We start from the raw sequence: 23,145 nt of genomic DNA, 5'->3' as shown, positions 1-23,145 counted from the left end.
TCTATATCTATCTGTATATCTATATATAGATATAGATATATATATGTGTGTGTGTGTGTGTGTGTGTATACAGCCAGGCAAACACCACTTTTCTGCTTCTGCTTCAGAATTCCATTTTATTATATATGGAAATAAAAATTTACATTTTTATTCTTGAAAGTCTGTTAATTACCTTTTCTTGTCTGTGCAACAGCATTCTCTACATTTTAGCTTTATTTCTTGTCCCATTGGAATCTAAGTATTAAGAAATATATTTTGTATTGACTATAATTGTGGGTATTCTTTGAGTATGTTACCACAACATATATGACAAGTTTTCATAACTAATTACTAAACACAAAAAGTGAAATTATTGGCAGTGAATCTCTTAGTGACACTTTTTTCATGTATTTTGGATTAATCTTACTTATTGCTAGAATAGTATATTTTAGAAACTAACTGCAAGAGGAATAAAAGCTCTTGGACTACTAAATGCAAGACATACAAAAATATATTAATTATTGTGAAATCATTTTTGGAATGTATTTTATAAGATATTCACATAACAATAATCTAAATCTTTTAAATACATGGTAGGAATGACAAAGTTTTCAGAATTCCACCTAAGTAAAAATGAATGTGTTTTTAGGATTCAATGAGCAGTCTATAAAAATTCACAAAAATATTTGTCCTATGAGCTTAAGTAAGTGAGTAAATACACAATACTGTCTTGCCTTCAGTATATGATCCATTTACTCAAAGGCATAATGTTGATCTGTTGGAAATAAATGTATAATTTATGTTGCTGTATTATCCTTAAAATAAGCAAAAATATATCACTGGGACATAGATGCTGCTTAATGGGAATTCCCCTTCCTAAACTTTTTCTCATTGCTGAGAATGATCACGTTGTATGTTCTTCATAGCTGGTTGATATGTTCAGCCATGACTTTTCAAATTTTAAACCTTTTCTACTTTTTAGATACATTGGTAAATAGATAAAGCATAAGCTTTACATTATTAGTGTGCCACTTGGATGAAATCATTCCCACTAAACCTCAGTGTTTCTGGCTTATACTCTCATTAGATGTTCCCTCAAAGTAATGAATTTTCTAATGATAGTCAATGGATAGAACAGATGAAATTATAAAACAAAAATATCATTTCTGTCATCCCACTTCAACATATATCTCCTTTCAAAACATCCAGATGATGTTTGTGAGATTCATCTGCAAACATAATTTGTTGTATGTTATTGTAGTTCTTCTTTCTTCTTCTTTAGTACTGTATTCCATTTAATGTCATGTTTCACCCTTAATAAAAATATGTAAAAAGCCATGGTTTTATGGTACCTTAATTAAAGGAGTCTTCTCTGATATAAGTATTTGAATCACCTCTCCTTTTGTTGATGCCCTGTACATTTTCACATTCCAAGGCATTGTGCAATGCTGAGATTCAGAATGGTTGAAATCTACTACTCTCTGCTAAATATAGATATAAAAGGTGAAGAGGGGAAAAGGAATGCCTGCATCATTTTCTGTTGCAGTTTCTATTGCAGTTATTTTCTCAGATCGTTTTGAGGAAGAAGTGTATATTTCAGTTGAAGATCTAAAAATTGACTGTGTGAGCCTGTGTGCCACTTGGAAATTTTTCATGTACTTTCGGGGTTATGGTCAAATCCCTCAATACAATTATTTGACTAGTTCAGAGGTTTTGTATGTCAATTTGACTTTGACAAGCTCTGGATTTTGAGGCTGAACTTCTCAGGTTTAACTCCAGGAATTCTGTATCATCAGCTGACTCTCTTAATCACTGCCTTGATTTTAACGTCATAAATTAGTTTCTCCTGCTTTTAAAAATGTATTTGCATAATACAGGACACATTTTTGTGTGTGGATATCTGATTTCTTTCCTTCAAATTAATTCTTGGGAGAGTCATCCATTTTAATGTCACTGTAGTTTATTTTTATTTTTGTATTTCATTCCATCCTATGAATTCACTTACAATATACTTGTCTGAGCTACAGTTGGTAGACATTTCAGGGTGTTTTCCATTTTGGTAGTTTGTGATTGAAGCTGCTATAAACTTTCAGAAGTTGCTTGGTCCACTGATGAGAATTATCATTGCCAGCTAACGCAGAGAACTTGGAGTCCTCTTCTTAGGTCTTCTAGTGGTAGGGCTTTTGGAATTCCTAACTAGTATTTTAACAATTGTTACAGAGATGAATTCTCATTAAGAATGCAAAGGAGAATCTCCAGGACTAGAAACCATGAAGCTACTGCATGCAGTTACTACTGCAGAAAACACATTTTATTACATCAAGGCATGCTCACCAGTTAAAGCTGTTTCTCCACAAAATTCACACTTCAAAAATACAGGCACAATTTGCAGCCATTTATTTACTCACTTTAGCTACTAGAATCTAGATGTTTTATTGAAAAGGCAAATCATTAGGAAAAATTCCTGGAAGTAGAATTGTTGGAAGAAAGGACAGATATATTTTAAGATTTCTGATAAAGGAGCAGTGACATTTTACACCCCATCACAATGTATCAGAATGCCAACCCCCTCTTGCTAATGCCACATGTTATTGGTTGTTGCCAATTGTATTGGCTGAAAATGAGATATCTGTGTTGTTTTTGTTTGCATTGCTTTGATTGCTAGTGATGTTGAAACAGTGTATCTAATAGTGAGACAGAGCTTAAAGTGAGAAGAGAAGAAATAACTAAACTTTTTTTTTTTAAGAGAGGTTTACATTCAGATTTCTGTTATTAAAATGTGTAAAAACAATTCTGGTTGTAGCTCCCTTGTTTATAATTAACCTATCTGTTCTACAACACTTTTCCTATTTACCTCTCTGTTTTCCCAAATTTCAGATTTCTAGATGGAGCTGGTGGCAAAAGGCGTGGCCGAAGTCTAAGAGACTGGGGACCCTCAGGATTAGAAGGGGCCAGCTATTACATTGGCTTCTCTTCCTCTCCTCTTCTCTCGAAAGTTAAATTATGAGTTAGACACACATATATTGTGATAATTCTATTCCACCTTTCTAGAAAAGTCAAAACTCCTAAATTTTAAAATACACTTTGTGTTGTTGCCTTAGCAGTAATAAAACACAAAGGAACAACTGTTGGATAAAGAAAGTTAATGGCAAACCATTTTTCTTCATGTGTTCTAGCACCATGTTCGTAGTAAGTATTTTTTAAATGATGAAAGAATAAATTAACAAGAATATGAATGAATGAATGTTTACCTGAAAGATATGAATGCCAGCAGGAAAAAAAATCATAACCAAGTAGGAAAATCTAAACTAGTTTAAATTATTCTTATGTCCACTGCTTACTGAAAATGTTGTGTAAGTTTCCTTCATCTGAAAATTAATTAGTAAGATATAAATCTAGAAGAGAAATAATTTTCATATTGTCCGTTATTATGTATCAGTTTAGGTGCCAGTATGATTTGTCAAAAGCAAATCTAAGTGTTTGGTGGAAGATTGCTATTGAACATACAATTACTATGACTTAGTTGGTAACTATATTAAACAATCCTATGATGAGAAAATCACTGAGAATATTATCAAAGAAAAACCCACTCTGATGGATATTCATTAGTTTGGAAATTTATCAGTATGTTACAACTAAACAAAAAATTAACCCTCAAATTTGCGATGTTAAATGTTTATACAAGATATCGGAAACCCAATCATAACAGCAGTAATGCAGTGTAAATTACAACGTTACGTCACAAAACTGACAAGCATTTGTTTCCCATGAAAGATTAAGATTAAGTATGAAAATGGAGAGGAAATTCAAGAAGGACAGGTGGAGGCAAAGAATAGATGCCTACTCAGGTTAGCTTAGGTGGGATTGTTTATAAGATGGACAGAATTAAAAAAACAAAACTGTCTTATCAGATCCCACGGAATACTAACACACAATTTAAAACGAATTTTGTAGTCATCCTTTGGGGAAATGAAATGTTAAGATGTAAAGCATCCTGGGGAACTACCTCAGTAGAGAGCGTTCTTCACTCCTCCAGTGCTGCATCTTTTAATGAGTCAAGTTACTTTCAGTTTAAACTGCTTGGCCTTGCAAACTGATTAATTTCTTACTTTCTTTTCCTTTGTCATAATGTATCTTTATTTAAGACTTCTTACTTATGACTTTCATTGGCTTTTATTGTTTCAGAGATTGTGCTTATTGCCTTCTCTTTTGGTCTGTATCCACACTTGCTCATCATTCTACCTAATTCTTACTTTGTGTGTCTTCTACCTCACATTCAGGGAGAGAGCATCTAATTAGGTGCAAGAGTCACAAAATATAATGCATTTCTGGTGTAACTCTTATGTCAGGAAAACACAGGAATCATTTAAGGAGAATCACCACTAGTATTTACTTGTTATTGACTGTTCTGGAGTTTATCTTGAGAGTAAGAGTTTGGGTAACAAAATGCTGCCTTGGAGTCAAAATCCCATCAATAGTCAGGTCATCTTTGTGGAGTTCTGAGATCACCTACATCTAAGCACACCCTTAGAAGAGGGTTGTAGGTAAGAGAGGTACACTGAAATTTTTCAAGTAGGTACTTTCCATGGTGTGTCTTCCAACCTATGTTAATGATGATATTAGATAAAAATCTTAAAGACTTGACAAAAATAAAAGAGCTGAAACTCCCAAATAGTTATGATTTTATCATAAAAATTAATACATTGCAGTGCTGTCTTTTGTCACTTACTTTGCCAAGAAAGTGTGGTTATAATGAGTAGCTTGAATTAGTCTTAAATGGTGTTAAAAATGTTGGTATTTTAATAGTTTCTACATGGTCAGTCTGTCTGAGTAAAGTGCTGTGCTATAATAAGCATTGACTCTACCCTCAGTTTCTTTAGTAAAATCACATTTTAAATTACTTATTAAAATAAATCAAGCAAAAGACTACAGACACCAGGAAGCCCATCTTGTATGGATGTTGAAGTGACTTTTTCAGAGAAGTCCTTTGTGTTTTATGATAGAGACCCAAGTAGGAGTAAACTTTTATTTAGGAAGTGAAGGAATTGGTGATTTTCAAGAGATTTTCCAATAGTAATTATTTTTTAAATTGAACAAAATCTGGTGGTTTCAGAGAGGGAGAAACGTGAGCTTTTTGTAATCTTTATTGGGTGATCTTATGCACTAGTGAAATTTTTTCCTGTTTTAGGTTAAGTATTAAGTAGAGTGACATGTGGCAGCACCATTTCTACACACCCTTGTTAAGTGACATACACTTCCAAACATTATTTGAAATAATAAGTGGGCAATTTGAATTAAGTGTAGGTGTTAGTAGCATTTGCAGAATTTTCCCCATTTTACCCTTGGCACCTGCCACTAGACTTTTAACCATTGAGAAAATAAAACTGTAGACATTTTGGGTGATACCTTGTCTTTCTTCATCTTGCCAGTAAAGAGCCAGCTTTTCCCCATGAAACACACCCAGCTCGGTTTTGAGGACAATTTCAGGATGACAGTATCAAATCTAGGACAGTTCATTAGAAGTCATTTGTCACTTTGTTTTTATTTTATAGGATGAGAAAATAGGCTCACAGAGATTGTCTTGGATAAAAGCAAACAGCTGCAAATCAAAATGGATAGTTTAATAAAGAGAGGATATGGGTTTGGAGAGATTTTTAAATAGAGTATGCCCTTTTCTCCCATATTTATAAGAAAAAAGACTTTTTTTAATATTTTATTTAAATTTATCAGTTGTTATGAGCATATAAGTTCAGAAATTTCATTTACACTTAATTTTTGAAGGAAACCTAGTACGTTACAACTCTAATTAACAACTTTGCTTTAACCTACCAATTGTTCTAGCAACGTGCGGAAGTTTTGCTACAGGGTGTTCATGTTTTACACTTTAAGCATTCCCACTGTGGAATGGTAGTAGTGTCTGCTGGTGGAACAAATTTGACCAACATTCTCCCTGTTATTGCAAGAAAATTCCATTAATTTGATTACATAAGGATCAAATGAAGTATAAAACCTAGCTCATGTGTATTCTTTGTGTTAAATTATTTTGCTTTTGTTGATATGCTCCTTGATACTTTCATACGAGATCCTTTCTTAACATCCTAAGCTCCTAGAGGTCAGGGGTGATCTTTCATATTTCCCAGCACTCCTCTTAATGCCTGGTGCAATGCTGTGAACATAGCTGGTTTAAGAAATGATTGTTTCTATGTAATTATGGGATTATGTTTGAGAGAACTCATGCATAAGGTGGGTTATTAAGCAAATAGTAATTAAGCAGATGAAGTCATACATGCTTTTAGTTTAGTTTTAACTCTTCTTTCTATTAATTTTGTTTGCTGATAATGTTCCCTAGGAATACCTAGAACAAATCCTCAGGTATGTCTGCCTTGCGCATTGTAACAGAATAACTTCTACATGTATATTCGTTCTCTGTGGGGAAACTGACTGAAATTGAAATCTGAGGTGACCCTAGAACTTGGAGATGAAGGAATTGCAAGCTTCAAACTGTCAAGGCTACTAACACTCTGAGATTCAGTGAAGTTTAGAGAAATCTGTCAGAATTGAGGGCTTCAATGGATTTTTACATCTTATTGAGTATTTTAAATATAATTCTTATGAGGTACTAATCAGAAACTGTATTTAAGTAATAAAGTGGGAGTCTTCTAAAATGAATGGGTGAGGCTGTAGAGAATCTTAGATTAGCTAATCCTATTATTAGTTGTGTGAGAGAATCAGGAATAGGGCACATGATGAGAATGGGCACACAGGCATCAGTTGTACTTGTTAGGGTGCTATAAAGCTGTCTTAGGTAATTTATCACACACAGGCAACTTCTAGGCATGTTTTATTTGACCTGTGTAATAGTTCTATAAACATTTGAATATATGGTCAACACTTAAAAATTGGGAAGTTTTACTTAAACATTGAGATTTGTGTTTCCCTTGAAAAAATAAGGTTTGGCAGTTCTGTTTTTGCAACTTAGCATAGCTACAATTGGCTGAATCATTGGCCCCTTTTGATGAAGTAGATACTGTCATTTTATAGAATTATTATACTTTTTTAGTCTCCCATAGTTGCCACTAGGCTCCTTCATTCATTTGTGTGATCTGTCCAGCACCTTTGGCTTTTGGCTTCGTAGGTCCTATCTTAAACCCACAAAGATGTGTGTGTGTGTGTGGATTATTATAAATAACCTGAAGGACTTACTGAACTATAGTCAAAAGTGGAAAAAGGTAGTGCAGATCTGCACTGTTCAATATGGTAACCACTAGACATTTACAGCTATTTTAAATTAAATTTATTAAAAATTAAATAAAAATTTGCTTCCTTAGCTACATTTATAGCTGTATTTTAAGCCTTTCCACATAGATGGAAAACTTTTTTTTTTTCATGGCAGCAAGTTGTATTGGGCAATACTAATACAGGTAGTAAAATCTTTATAAATGACAATGACAAAAGCAAAATCCAAGGATGATAGACTTCAAATGGAAAATGCTAAAGCACAAACAAATAATCAACCAGCACCCACTGATTTGAAGCACAGGAAATAGGAAGTGTTTTAAAAGATCATTTAAATATCTTTAGATTTATTTAAGCACACTGACCCATATAGATTTCATTCTAGGGAAATTGAAGTATTTATACATGGAATGGAAAAAAAAATACCACTAACAACAATTGAGGTTGTGAACAGGTAGATTTCCAGGAGAAAAATCTGGGGAAAAAAAAAAAAAGTCCTGGAAACTATACACAAGGGTACTTGGTAATCTTTGGGTGGACATAATGATATAATGGATCCCCAGTGGATTCCAGTGGTTTGGGAATACTTAAGGAAACAGTTGCATAATGAACCAGCTGTGAGAACAACAAATAATGGCAAAAAGACTGTTTATTAGATCATTGTATCAAAAGAATTTAACTTCAAGGCTAAGATCTTATTGTCTTTCCTGATAATGATTTGGCTAGCTGATCTTCAAGGCCTCTTCAGGTTAAAAAAAATTACTTTTACTCCTGAAAGAAGAATAACTCTGAATTCTAGATTTAGAAAAATTAGTTGGATTCATAGCTGAGTCAATAACTTTGCTTAAAATATAATCACTAAATAGATGACAAATGGGGAGAGATCCCCTGAGGCAGTTCATAAAATCAGATTATATGTTGAGATGTGTCATGTTTTATATTTTTATCAATGACTTGAATGAATGAATTCACAGAAGGCAAGCTTATTAAATTATCAGGTGACATAAAGCTGGGAGGAGAGTTAATATATGCAATGTCAGAATTAAAATTTGAACAGATTTGATGACTCAAACTAACAAGAGTTAAGAGGAATTTTTTTTTTAAGGTGATGCTTAATGGATAAATTTTCTTTTTAGGGCATACACTTGTATTCCTTGAAAAATTGTGAATTGCAGATTCAAGTCAAACTAACCTGACAGCCTAGAACTCTGGGCTAAATTGAACAAGGTGGTTAGCAGTGAATGCCCTTGTATGCAGCCTGAAATAAAACAAGTATGCTGGTACACCTCCTCCTTGAAATGGCCTCTTCAGTTGGCTTCAAGACATGGCACTCTCCTGAGTTACAGACCACTCCTCAATCTTCTTTACTGGTTAATCCTCATCTCCCTCCCTCTCAACATTCAAAGGCTTCAGTGTCTGTACCTCCTGTTCCACCTCCACCCTTTCCTTTCCTGAACAATCACTGACTGATAGCACAGATTCTGATTCCCTTATGTGTGGGGACGTGTCCAGTTTTTAATCTCAAGTCTAGACCTGTCTCTGAATTTCGTGTTAATATGTCCAGTAGCCTACTTGGACAGACATTTTCCTCTTGATTTTCCAGTAGCTATCTCATACTTAAGCTGACTAACTTCCCATTATTTTTCTAGCAAATTTGCACCACCTTCAGTTTCCCCCATCTAAGTTAATGGTACTTCAGTTCCTCCTGCAGTTCAGGACAAAAAATTTAAAGTCATCCTTGACTCGTTATCTTTGTTGACGCTCCAGTTACAGTCAGCCAGAAAAGTGTCCAAAGATTTCCAGAATTCCTAGGTTTTCAACATCTCAGTTCTGCCACTCTGATCCAATCTGCCATCATCTCTCACCTGGATATTTCAGTAGCCTCTTCTTTTCCCATTTTCACCTTTGCTGCATTCTGTGTACTTTGAACTCTGTAGTCAGATGATCTGTTTAAATATAACCCTATCACTTCTCAGCTGAGAATCCTCCAGGCAGGCCCCTTCTCACTCAGAATTCTGAAGGCTCTACAGCGGGCCTACAGGTCACTCCTACTCCGTTACATTCCAGACCCGATGTGACTCTCTACCCTGACATCGTCCCCTCCCTAGTCCTTTGACATTTCAGGCCCCCTCTTCTTTATTTTATTTTATTTTTTAACTTTAAAACCACATCACATTTATTTCAAAGATGCCTTCTAGTTCTGATTTGGTTACCAGAAAACGGTTAAATGCACATGAATATTATTAGGAAATCTTGAGGAAGCTATCGCTACTAAGATTCAAATACATGATTATAATTATTTTAGATAGAATCAAATTGGTTGCAAAAACATTTCCTGAGGGCAGATTTCTGGTTTGTTTCTTAGGCGTCTCACTCCCTCTCGCCTCAGGGCGTTGCCCTCTGCCTGTAATGCTTCTCTCTAAGATACCTTTGTTGCTCACTCCCTCACAGCCTTCAGTTTTTACTCAGATACTACTTTTTCAGTGATACCGCTCCAATGCCTATATTTAAAATTTTTCATTTCCCCCTAATCCCAGACTTGCTTCCATACTTAATTTTTTCCAGGACACACATTGCCTTCTAAATTACAATAGAATTTACACATTTATTATTATTAATCTTCCCCCCTAAAATATAAACTCCACGGTGTCAAGGACTGTTGCCTGTTCTGCCCACCATTTCATCCTTACTTCTAGAGTAGTGCTGGCATCTAGTAGGTGCACAGAAACTGCTTTTGAATGAATACCTGCAAGTGGGGACAAAGTAAAGAATGACTCAATAAAACTACTGTGAAAAAGATGGAGAATTTACATATCCAAGTTAAATGTTCATCATTACTGAGACATCTAAGAAAGAAAAGCATCTCTTTTTATAGGAATAAGGTCCAGATTAAGAGACATAAAAATTATTTTCTGCACCAGCACAGACTTTATATTTTCCATTTATGTCTTTGAAGAAGGCACTTGAAAAACGTCAGTCTTAACAATGTTAAAGATTTTAAAAAATAATTTCGAGATCACAGATGTAATAGAGTAGAAAATCATGAAAGTTAAACTAACTTAACATTACATTTTTGAGGTGCTGGATAAAAGTATAAACTAAACTTATGAGTAGATTCAGAAAATACTAGTAGTAATTGGTAAAAATTACCAACCCAGTTTTAGTGTTTAAAATACTATCATCAGCATTCTATACAATTCCTATTAAAGTGGTAGACTCTATAATGGTTAGTAGGAAGCTTCCTTGTCCAGGGAGCACTCAAGCACAGGCCACAGATGGTTACATATTTAGAAAATTATAAAATAAGATGTGTGCTGGGTTGAAGGTGAAGCTAGTAGATCCCATCTGATTTCTAATATTCTATAATTTTTACTAATAAATACACTATGCACAAATGTATCTATGTGAGTAGATATGTGTAGGTATGTGTATGATTAGATTTATATAAAATGTATATACATTTTAATATCTACATATATATACACATATATATCACATAAATATGCCTGTTTTATTTGAAGGGACATTAATTTGATCCTAGAGACCATCTCATTACATGCAAAACTCATCAGTCTTTTCCTATGTTCGAGCTCAGATCCTACACCCTGTTCCCTTCCAGTGTTTTTTCCCTCTCTCGGACATAAAATTCCATGCATAGAATCAAAGCCTTAGGATGATAAGTATAATGTTAGACCTTTAAAAGATCAAAAGCTGGCCATCCTGGTACACATTTCTACCCACCATTGCTGCTTAACCTAGGTTTTAAATTTTCTCCAGCATAAATTCATTTTCCTCAGAAGATACAGTTATAATTACAGTTCTGTTTTACAAGGCAAATTTCTACCTTATAAGTTAGTGCTTAAACTTTTCCATATTCAGGCAATTTTCTGAAAATGACAAGCATCAATTAATCTTACAGGTGTGAAGTTTCCATGTTGAAACATGGAGTTGTCTTGTTTAGTTTACTCAACTAGGTCAAAAGGAAAGAGAAAAAAATCAATGAACTTGCAAGATGAGTAAAGTTGATATTCTCTTTTGTCAGAGGGGATGTTATATTTCTTATATCTGTAAAGGTTGTGAGAATGATGGGTGAGAATTTCCACTTGTATTTCAGATAAAATTCCCTTGTGATTGCACTGCTTCTAAGCATTGATGACATTTGTCTACTTTATTAGATTTAAATATTCACACATATGTCAGTGTCTACAGTAGTAAGCATTTTTAAATGACTTCATATGAGTGCTTTTTCAACTTTAAGATACATGAGAATTATTCAAGAAGCAAAATATAAATAGAGACTCCTGGGCCTGACCTTTAGATATTTGATTCTGTAGGTCAGGTAACACAGAGAGATGCTTATTTAATAAGCACATAACCTCGGCTCCCTCTGCTATCATGTTATAGGTGAGCCATGGATGGTGCTTTGCCTAACATTGTGAACCTTTATGTTGATTTGTATTTTTAAATCAAAGATTTTTTTTTGTATGCCCAATTCATATTGTATAGGTTTGCATAGAGTATATGTCTATTTGTGTTGAGGTTTAGACTTTTTTTTTCTTCACATGTTTATTCTAAAAAAAAAAATCCTCTCACAACTTCCAAAAATGCGTGTGGAAGAAAACAACAAAACAACCTTCTTTCCTGGCTGAGGCCAGCTCACTTTACAGACACATATTTGGGGAGAGAGCACCCTCATGTGGTAATAGGATGCAAAAAATATTCTGGGATTTTTATTTTATGTCTTGAGCAACCACAAGAAAACAATTGCTGGTAACTGTGTCACTAACCCATTGGATCATTTTGTTTCTGAAAAGTTTTCAGAGGAAATTTTTTTTGGCCTGAAGAGGAAGGTGTTAGCTTGAAAACTGTTACATTCCCACTGTGGATTTTCGAGTTTCCCAGTTGTGGCTTCTTCTATTGATTCAAGAAACCTGTCTTAGTGCTCCTGTTAAATCATATGAACAACTGCACCAGATTAGGCTGCTGGGGTCACAGGGCTCATCAGCACACAAATACCGCATTCTGTTATTAGTTTAGTGATCTTCTAGGACCATAGGGAAAGTTAAAGTCATAAATGCTCCAAGTCATAAATGAAATAGCCAAAGTATTCTTTGTTTAGAGAAATTTTTGAATGAACACTAAGTGGTTGAAATATAATAATAAAAATAACTTTAATGCAAACTAAACTACCCATGAACTTGAACATAAAATCTTTTAGATTAGAACATTTCTAGAGAAGACAGATACACTGTGTTTGGGGAATTCTAGACTATCTGTAAAACAAAAACGGTATCACCAGTCAAAAGAATAACATTAACTCTAGTAAACAAACAAAAAATTTGCAGTAAAGTATGATATCTTGGTTAAAATTTATTATAATGTAATGGAATAATTTCAAATGCTTACAGTGAAGTGGACAATTAGTTAAAATTGAAAGCTTGCCATTCCAGTGCCATAATTGGCATGATTGTTACATAAGGAAGGCAGTCTGCTTAACATACACCTCCCTTCTCCAGGCATGCCCTGAGGTTGTCCTGATTTAACACTAACTTCTCAAAAATTACATCTTTCTTGTAAAAATGTTACTTTCCAAGGGTTTTATGAGCATTCCGTTCTGTTTTTTCAATTGGCTGTTTTCTGTTTAACAAATGTAACTCAACCCACAAAGTTTTTTTTTTTTTGTAATTTTATAATATAGATTTGCTTTTTATTAATACTATTTTAATATAAGTAAAAAGCACATGCTCATTGTAAAATAGTAAGTACAAAAAAAAGAAGAGTGTCACCAGTGATCTCCCTTTCCAAACTTTTTCGCAATGATTGTTTTTACCATCTTGATCTGTTTGAATCCAGTGTTTGTATGCATATGAAGAATATCTCTACAAATAATTATATTTTATATAGAGAAATATATATGCATATATATATATATATATATATATATATATATACACACACACATATGTTGGTACTTGCAACCACATTGTATATATAGTTTTATATCTTTTGACCTTGGACTGTAATAATTTGCTTTGTAATCAAATGTTTAATACTCTAGTAGGTGAATATATACATTAGCATTTCTTTAGCCATTCCTTTATTTGGGTGTATTTAATATCATTGATCCAGTAATTTTGTGTGCATATTTAAATATTTTAGGTTAAATTCCTGAATAAAATTGCAGACACGTGTTGGCAATTGCACTCTAGAAAAATTATATCAATTTCCACTTTGGTTAACAACAGTTGTAAAGTAGTCGTTGTAGTAGTGGTGGTAGCAGCGATAGTGGTAGTACCAACAGTAAAACTGAAGAACAGCATGGAACTTATGGCAGTAGAATACAGGGAAAATATAAAAAGAGTATGGAGACAGTGTGATAAAAGTAGAGAAAGTATAATTTAAATAACTTACTGTAGGAAACATATCAATTTTAAATTACAAAGTCTGGTGTCACAGTAGCATTTGAAGGATATAAGCAATTTAGAAAACTGAAAGAGCTGCAAGAGGCAAGGAAATAAATTTAAGAGAAAAATAATGACTTGGCAGCATCTCAGAGGTTATTAGAATAGCAAAGAGCAGAGATCCTTCAGTAATTACAATTAGTGCTATAGATGACAAATCAAGAAAGTCACAGGAAAGCCTAAGAAAAGTGTACTAGTGAAGGTAATCATAGTCATCATGCCCTAAGGATTTAAATTAGGGAAAAGATTTATTAAGGATTTGAATCCTCAAAACAAATGATTGATATCACCAAGTATGAGAGTAAAAACTTGATAATGACCAAGAACAAGAAAATCTACAGAGTCAATAGGCAGGGAATTCTTTAGCTGCAAAGCATATAAGTTACATAACACAGTAAGGGAAAGACATTTTCAAATATACGAGGCTCAGAAATTATACAATCCATCTGTTCTTCTAAAAAAAAAAAATTTCTGGAAGACATAACTCAGACAAGCGAGAGGAGAATGGAAATTAGGAACTGTGAATGAAGACATTGTTGGGGGCCACAGAGGGTGCCCTTACAATTACATTTAACATAAATTATGCAAAAAACAAAGACAGGCAATGTCATATAAAAAATTTAAAAGCAATATGGGAGCGAAAGAAAACATAAATTAAAACAACAAATAAAATTAAATATCTATTGTAACAAAAATGTAAGAAATGCAAACTTATAAATTAAAAGAAAAAGATTTTCAACATGAGCTGAAACATACAAACTTTATGACATTTGTAAGATACCCATATTCATATTTAGTTTATAATAATATATGCAAATTGAAACTTTATCAAGCATTTTAACTACAATAGAGATTCGACCATCAAAACTACACACTAGAGTAGGTACTGCTTTCCCTATTTTTATATATAAGGAGACTGACATTTATAAATTTTTATATATTTGAATAAATTCAGTTTTTTAATTAATGCTGGAACTCTGACCTCCTGATTGCAAAAATTTGGTGTTCTTTATCTTATATTGTGTCACAAATTTTTCATTTTCTAAATCTCTAATGTATGTTATATTTAGAAATTAAATTTTTTTTCTTATTTTATAATTATCTGATTGCTCATTGTGGGCCATCAGGAAAATATAGGCTAAATGGAAATGAATGAACAAAATAAGTATATATGTTAAGCTGATTAATTCAATATAGCATGAACTGGGTTTTAAGATACCTTTGTTCTCCTGACTTTACCAAGAGCTTGCTGTTCTTTAAAGTAGTTACTTGATTTCTTACCTGCAAAATGAGTTATACTATTGATCACACATATCATATATACTTTATAGAAGAATGAAGTAATAAAGACATTAGCATCTACCTAGCATAAAACCTTTCTGATAAGACTGAAAACCAGTGCCTTACAAACAATAATGTAGTCAGCATTGCCCAAGACTGTGGATTGTAGGAAGCAAGGATCCATGTCTGTTTCACGTGCCTTTGCATTGCCAACACCCCCTCTAATGCTTGCTCCACACTTGCTATGTAATAAACTGTTGTTGAATTAATTGATCAGCTTCTTAGTTATTCAATAAAAAGGAGGCTTTAAAATAACTTTCCAAGCAGAAGGGTCTTCACTTAGAATTTTCTAAAGGAAAGAATATTTGTTGAGAAAAAACAAACCTACTTTTAAAAATGATGATAATATTTTAAAACATTTAACTTAGACATAAACATGTTGAAAAAATGGAAATAATCACCAGATATAGCTACAATGTGTAGCTGTAATTAGTTACCCATCTTTTCCCACAAAAAGTGACAGTCTGGCTAGCTGTTCACCCATTTCCCTTCTCTCCCACTTATAAAGGTTAATATTCTGTCCCACTAAGCAGCATGGTTCATATTAGACTGGCTCTATCTGCATTTGAACTTATATATAGTTTTCAGAATTCTGAGTCATTGTACTTTCAACTACTCAAAGAATAGCATTGAAACTACCAGCTAATAATTATATGTGTGACTCTTGCTTTTTATTTTCATCTGTGGCATAGTAAACCATGAGGAATTGGAGGACAGTCTCATGGCATTTGCAAAATATGTTCTCCTATTGATGCTGGTGGTAGATGTAGAAGATGACTGCTGGACTTTGCTGGAGAGATTTGATTAAAAAAAACAAACCAAACAAGCACAAATTAATGCCATCTCAATGTGCCTACCTTACGTGTAAAATCTTGTTACTCAGTAATTACTTCAACTATGTTAGTATTTTCTATGTGGCAGAATCATGTATCATTCTCTCAACCTGCTACCCACTCCTCCCCAGCTATAGTTCCTGTGGTTAGACAGTCTCCACCTGTAGCATCCTGAGAAAACTTACACACAAGTCCCCCTTCCTCCCAAACCTCTAGACACACATGCATGTGCATGTGCACGTGTCCCCCGCCCCCGCCACACATTGTATGTATTACCCGGTTTCTTTTCCCCAGCTCTGAGATGAGATCTAAGAGTCAGTCTGTTTATAGTATGCATGGAAACATTGGGAGACTAATTTTTTTTTTTTTGCAAGTTATGGCGATTCTAGGATATATGAATTTTTGTTTGCATCTGGTTCTTTTATATTACCAGTAACTGAAGGAAGGGGGCTTTCAGTTTATGCAAAATACCTATTTTCTGCTCCTGATTCTCTAGCTTTGTGACCCTAAGTCATCATTTTTCTGGTCTACAATTTCATCATCTGTGAAAAAAATGATTTAAATGAATGACTTCAAAATTCTGTTTCATTTCTAAAAAATACAAGTCTGAGAAAATCAGTAGGTTGAAACATGAAAATGGCACTTTCTAGGTCAGATTTGTGAATGTTGGGATTTCATATAATTTGTCTGGGTAATTGGATATCTTGTAGGGACTAAAGATGCCGTATTAATCCTTGTTTCAAGGTGGCATTGCTATTAGATACCTTTGAGATATGTCATTCCTTTGTGTTTTCAGTAGCCTGAGATTCTGAGCTCAATTAGAGTAGGGATTCACTTTAAATATTTCATGCCCCAGTGCCTAGAACAGTGTCTGCAAATACTAGACACAGTAAATGTTTGCAGAAGGAATAGTGTTGTGACTTAAAATTATCAAATTCTACAAAACTGTAATTATTAATAATGATGATAATCAGACATGTTGAAATACTAGAGTAGATAATACCAAAGGTGAAATCTCTGACAGCTCTCTTAATGGGAAGGTGACAAGTTAATCTTAGCTAAAATCATCAAAGGTGTGGCACAGCAGACAAAGATGTAAAAGCTGTGTCAGGTTAGTATAGGGCTTACACATGGCTTTATGGATATTGACTTTAAATTGCACAAATTTTTATGAATACAAGTGTTTTTAATTTTTAAAATATAATACAAAAAGCTATGTTAAAGCAAAAACTATTCATAATGACACCACCTAGAGAAAAATAATAAAATTGGGCCATGTATAATAGCTTCTTATGCCATGGTTTTTTCTCTGTGATGAGATAGCCTTTGTAAACATTCTTTTATATTTTATTTATTTTTTTAGATTATACAGTGTGTGATTTTATTTAAGGTGTACAATATGATGATTTAGTGTATTTACATATTATGAAATGATTACCACAATCAAGTTAATTCATCCATCACCTCACTTAGTTACCTTTATGTGTGTGTGTTGTGGTGAGGGACATATTAACTTACTCATAGAAAATTTCAAGTATACAGTAGGGTAGTTTTAACTATAATCGCCATGTTCTACAATAGATACCCAGAAATTATTTATCTTATAACTGAAAGTTTATACCCTTTGACCAACATTCCACCCCCCACCCCGTCCTCTAGCCCCTAAGCTCCTGGCAAGTACTGTCTTCTCTGGCTCGGTGAGTTCAACATTTTTTAGATGCCACATATAAGTGAAATCATACAGTATTTGTCATTCTGTATCTGACTGCTTCACTTAGCATAATGTTCTCTGGGTTCATCCATGTGGTCACAAGTGACAGGATTTCCTTCTTTTTTATGGCTGAATGCTATGTATAAGATTTTCTTTATCTATTTTATCTGTCGCTCAACACTTACATTATTTCCATATCTTGTCTGTTGTGACTAATACTGCAGTGAACATGGAAATGCAGATGTTTCTTCAAGATACTGATTTCAGTCCCTTTGGATATATACCCGGACGTGAGATGGCTGGATCATATGGTAGTTCTATTTTTAATTTATTGAGGAACTTCCATACTCTTTTTTATGGTGGCTGCACCAATTTACATAGCCACCAACAATGTACAAGAGTTCCCTTTTCTCCATGTCCTTGCCAACACTCATTGTTTCTTGACTGTTATCTCTTGATAGATAAAATATCTATCCCAACAGATATGAGGTGATACTGTTGTTTTGATTTGTATTTCTGATGATTAGTGATGTTAAGCATCTTTTCAAATACTGTTGTCTGTCTGCTTTAGAAAAAGATCTGTTCATGTCTTTTGCCCATTTTTTAATTGGATTATTAGAGGATTTTTTTCTTCTTCTTTTGAGTTGTAGAAGTTTTTGTATTTTTTGGAAATTAAACCTTTATCAGAAATATGGTTGCAAATTGTTTCTCCCAATCTGTAGGCTGTTTTTACATGTAGGTCTTTAATCCATGTTTAGTTCATTTCTGTGACTGGTGTGAGATAAGGGTCCAATTTCATTCTGCTGCAGGTGGATATCCAGTTTTCCCAACACTATTTATAGAAGAGATTATTTTCCAATTGTATATGCTTTGTGCCCTTGTCAAAGATTAGTTGACCATATATGTATGGATATTTCTGAACTTTCTATTCTGTTCCAATTGTCTGTATATCCGTTTTTATCCCAGTACCATACTGTTTTGATTACTACGGCTTTTTGTAATATAGTTTGAAATCAGAAAATGTGATGCCTCCAGCTTTATTGTTCCTCAAGATTGTTTTGGCTGATTGGGTTTTTTTTTTTTTTTAATGGTTCCATATACATTTTAGGATTTTTTTCTGTTTGTGTGAAAAATGTCATTGAAATTTTGATAGTGACTGCATTAAATCTGTAGATTGCTTGGGGTAGTATAGACATTTTAACAATATTAAATCTTTTAATGTATTAACATGGGATATCTTTCCATTTATTTGTGTCTTCTTCAATTTCTTTCATCAGTGTCTTATATTTTCCAATACACAAATCTTTCACTGCTTTGGATAATTTATTCTAAGTATTTTATTCTTTTGTTGCTATTGTAAATGGGATTGTTTTCTTAATTTATTTTTAAAATAGTCTGTTGTTAAGGTATAGAAACACAGCTGATTCTTGTATATCATTTTTTATCCTGAAACTTCAGTACATTCACTTATTAGTTCTCAGTTTTGTGTGTGTGTGTGGTGTAGATGAGTGTGTGTATAGGAATCTTAAGGGTTTTATATGTAAGATTAGATTTTGTATACAAGATCATGTCATTTTCAGACAGAGGCAGTTTAACTTCTTCCTTTATAATTTAGATTTTTTTTGTTTCTTTTTCTTGCCTAATTGCCTTGACTAGAATTTCTAACACAGTATTGAATAGAAGCAGTGAGAGTGGGCACCCTCTTCTTATTCCTAATCCTAGGGGTAAAACTTTAAGCTTTTCACTGTTAAATACTATGATAATGTTAGCTGTTGGCTTGCCATATATGGGCCTTACTATGTTAAGATTCATTCCTTCTGTACCTAATTTGTTGAGAGTTTTTATCATGAAAAGATGTTGAATTTTCAAATGATCTTTCTGCATCTATTGAGATGATCATATGGTTTTTATTCATTCTGTTAACCTTTTCACACATAGATGAAAGTAGTAAGAATAGTACAGTGAACCCACATAAACTCGTCATCCAGATTCAGCATTTATCAAGACTTTGCCTTATTTGCTTTTTTACCTTTGGTGTAGTATGTAAAAACTAATCCCAGAATTCAGTCATTTAATCTGTATATACATTAGTATGTGTTTCTAAAAGTAATATGTACATTTTATATAACCATAATACCAACAAACATTTTAAATAAAATTTTAAGATCTCCTAATACTTTGTACATCATTGAACTGCTATAGTTATCTTAAAAATGTCTTTTTATAGCTGGTTTCTTTGAGTCACAATACAAACAGGAGCCTCACAATACAAACAAGAGCCACTTTTATTTACTTTTTTTTTTTAATTACTTTTGTTTATTCAGTCTCTCAAATCTCCTTTAATCTATAAAAACCACCCTTCCTTTTTTATCCTATTATTATCTGTCACAGGGGAGTTAGCTTTTCTGTAGAATATATTACATTCTGAATATGTCTGTTTATTTCCTTGGTGTCATTTAACTTTTGTTGTTGTTATTGTTCTAGTATGCTGTATAAATGGAAGTTAATGCCAGAAACTTGAGCTTCAAGTTCAACTATTTAAGACTGATTTCCATATTGTAAAGCTTCACATCCACCTCTTCTCTAATGTTTCATCTGTCGGTGTTATTAACGAGAGTATTAAGTTTGCAAAATACTGATTTTATGAATCTATAATTTATCTCACATATATTAGATAGAATTCTTTGGATAAAACTTTCCATCTTTAACAAGGAGTTATCGGTTACCTTGACATAGAGTTTGTAAAAATGAAGGGAAGTTAAATATTTAATGATTTCATTTTATTTGTCATTTTTCAAAGTAAGGAGTTAGAAACTTAGATACTTCAGATTCTTATTTTCATTATTTTATAATATTATAAATTGATTTCAGAATGCTACTACTAATAATTATATTTACAATTAGACTAGAGGATAAACTTTAAGATTTTAAAAATAGCTTCCATTTTTGCTTAGGAACTATATTCCTCTAGATAAAATATAGTCAAAATACTAATGCTATGAAGTCACTTGAAATAATTCCTCCTTCTAATGTATGGTTAAATTTGTTTATTTCCATTAAAAACGTTTAGGTTTTTTTTTCTTTGTATGTAATTATATTTTTGAAAATGTAAAATACTTAAGTTCCAATGTTAAAATTGTGCAGCAAGTTAAATTCGGAGAAGTCTCACTTTTATTCCTGTCTCTGATAACTTGTTCCCTCTCTCTCCCTAGAATAACCATCATAATCAGTTTTGGTTTATCTTTCAAGTATATTCAAATATATATATACACACACATGCATACACATATATATATTTACATGCGCGCACACACACATATATTTTATATATATATACACACACACACACACACACACATATTTTTATATCCTCTTCCCTTTTACAAAGAAGTAAGCATTCCATTCATGTTATTCTATGGTTTGCTTTTTCTCACTTAACTGTATATCCTGATAATGACTCCATTTGCTGTGTATAGCAGTAGTTCTTCAGTGGAGGAAATTTCACCCCACCCAAGGGACTTTGGCAATGTCTGAGACATTTTGGGGTGTTACAACTTGGGTGGGGGAGCCATTATTGTCATTTGTTGGATACAAGCCAGAGATGATGCTGAACTTCCTACCATGCACTGGAAAGCTACCACAGCAAAGAATTATCTGGTCGAAAATGTCAGTAGTGCCAAGATTGAAACATCGTGGTATACAGTGACCTGCTTTTTAATGTTCTTACTGCTAATTCACAGATTTTTGTCATCTTGAAATTTCTTTTTATTTATTAATGTTTCTCTTGATTATAGGTTGCAATTTCTTGCTTATTTTACATGTCTAGGAATTCTTATAAGTATATTCTGAATAGTGTGGACATTATGTTACAGTGAATCTGGAATATATTCTCTCCCTTTATTAGATGTTGAACTGTCTTTTGGCAGTTGTATAAGTTACTTTCTGACTCTATTGATTCTGTCAAGGTTGGGTTAAGACTGTGTTAGAATTTATCTATATAACTTTTTCCCTTAGTTCTATTACATGACCCTTGATCTAATTTGTAATCTTTCCTTCTGAGTAACAACTTCTAGCTCTCAGCTGAATTTTCTTGGTGAGACCTCTCCACTCTGCCTGTACCAGAGTTCCAGTGTCTTCCAGCATTGCAGATGTTCTGGTACCACTCCGTAGCTTTCTACATCCCCATTAGGGTGACCAAACTCATCCTGGTTTGCCCAAGACTATCCTGGTTTTAAAACCAAAAGCCCCCATGTCCTGGGAACTCCCTCAGTCCCAGGAAAACTGGAACGATTAGTTACTGTGTTCCCAGGGACTGCTCTCTACTAGAGCTCACAGAGATTGTACTGTACCTGCACAGTCCAGCTCTCAGCCAAGGACTTGTGTGAACCCCCAGTGCAGATTTTTGGGGTCCTTTCTCTGTGCAGTTCCCTCCCCTCTGGTATTCTACACTAAAATTTTTAGAAAACCCAACAACCTTAAACTCAGTAAATTGTAGCTACAAATTTTCCAAAACCCGGTTAAAGACTTGAATTGACAAATTCAAGAATCACTCCAAAGCTGAAATACAAAAAACAAAAAATCAGAAATAAAAGAAAATGTCTCTAGACATGTTAGAGTAAAGCTGTTGACACCCAAAGGGGAAAAAAGAAAGTTTAAAGAAGCTGGAGGCAAAAAAAGACATGATGGTTTATAATATCCTGTTATTATCCTTTTATATCTTTGGGATTTGCAGTAAAATATATAGCTTTTCTTTCTAGTTACAATAATTTGTATTTTTAAATCTTTTAAAATTAGTCATGCTAGGTGCTTATCAATTTTATTAATATTTTCAAATAACTAAACTTTGGCATTGGTGATTTTCTCTATTAGGATATATGTCCTTTTACTAGTTCATTTAATTTGTTCTTTTTATATTTTCTTCTTTTTTATACAGTTTTATTTGCTTTTTATCATCTAGCTTGAGTTTAAATTATTATTAATTTTCTGACTTTCTACTTTCTAATGTGTTCATTTAAAGCTATGACTTTTTCACTAAGCTCTTTAGCTGTATTTTGCAAGTTTTGTTATACTTTTATTATCATTTAACACAAATATTTTCTAAGTTTCATTGTGATTTTTTTCTTTGATCTAAGAGTTATTTGGAAGTACGTTGTTAAATTTTCAAATATTTTTCTGTCACTGAGTTCTGATTTTTAGAACACGTATTATATGAATTTGGTCCTTTGAAATTTATTGACATGTGCTTCTTACACCCAGGATGTTCTACTTGGGTAAATATTTCATGTGGTCTTGAATAATATGCATTCTTCAGTTATTGGATATAGTGTTCTATAAACTTTAATCATGCTATGTTCATGCATTGTTCAGATATACTACAGGTTTTCTGATTTTCTGTCTACCTGTTCTATCCATTACTGAGAAAGACATGTTAATGTCAGTACCTATACCTAACTGTATATGTGAATTTTTCAGTCTCTTTGTTAAGTTTTGTCAATTTTAAGATATTTTAAAGCTAGGTTTTTAGCTGAATTCAACTTGAAATTGTTATAGCTTTCTCTTGATTTAATTCCTTTTAATATTATGA

This window comes from Camelus ferus, chromosome 5, assembly GCF_009834535.1.
Source record: "Camelus ferus isolate YT-003-E chromosome 5, BCGSAC_Cfer_1.0, whole genome shotgun sequence".
Taxonomy (NCBI): Eukaryota; Metazoa; Chordata; class Mammalia; order Artiodactyla; family Camelidae; genus Camelus; species Camelus ferus.
This window is presented reverse-complemented; position numbering follows the sequence as displayed.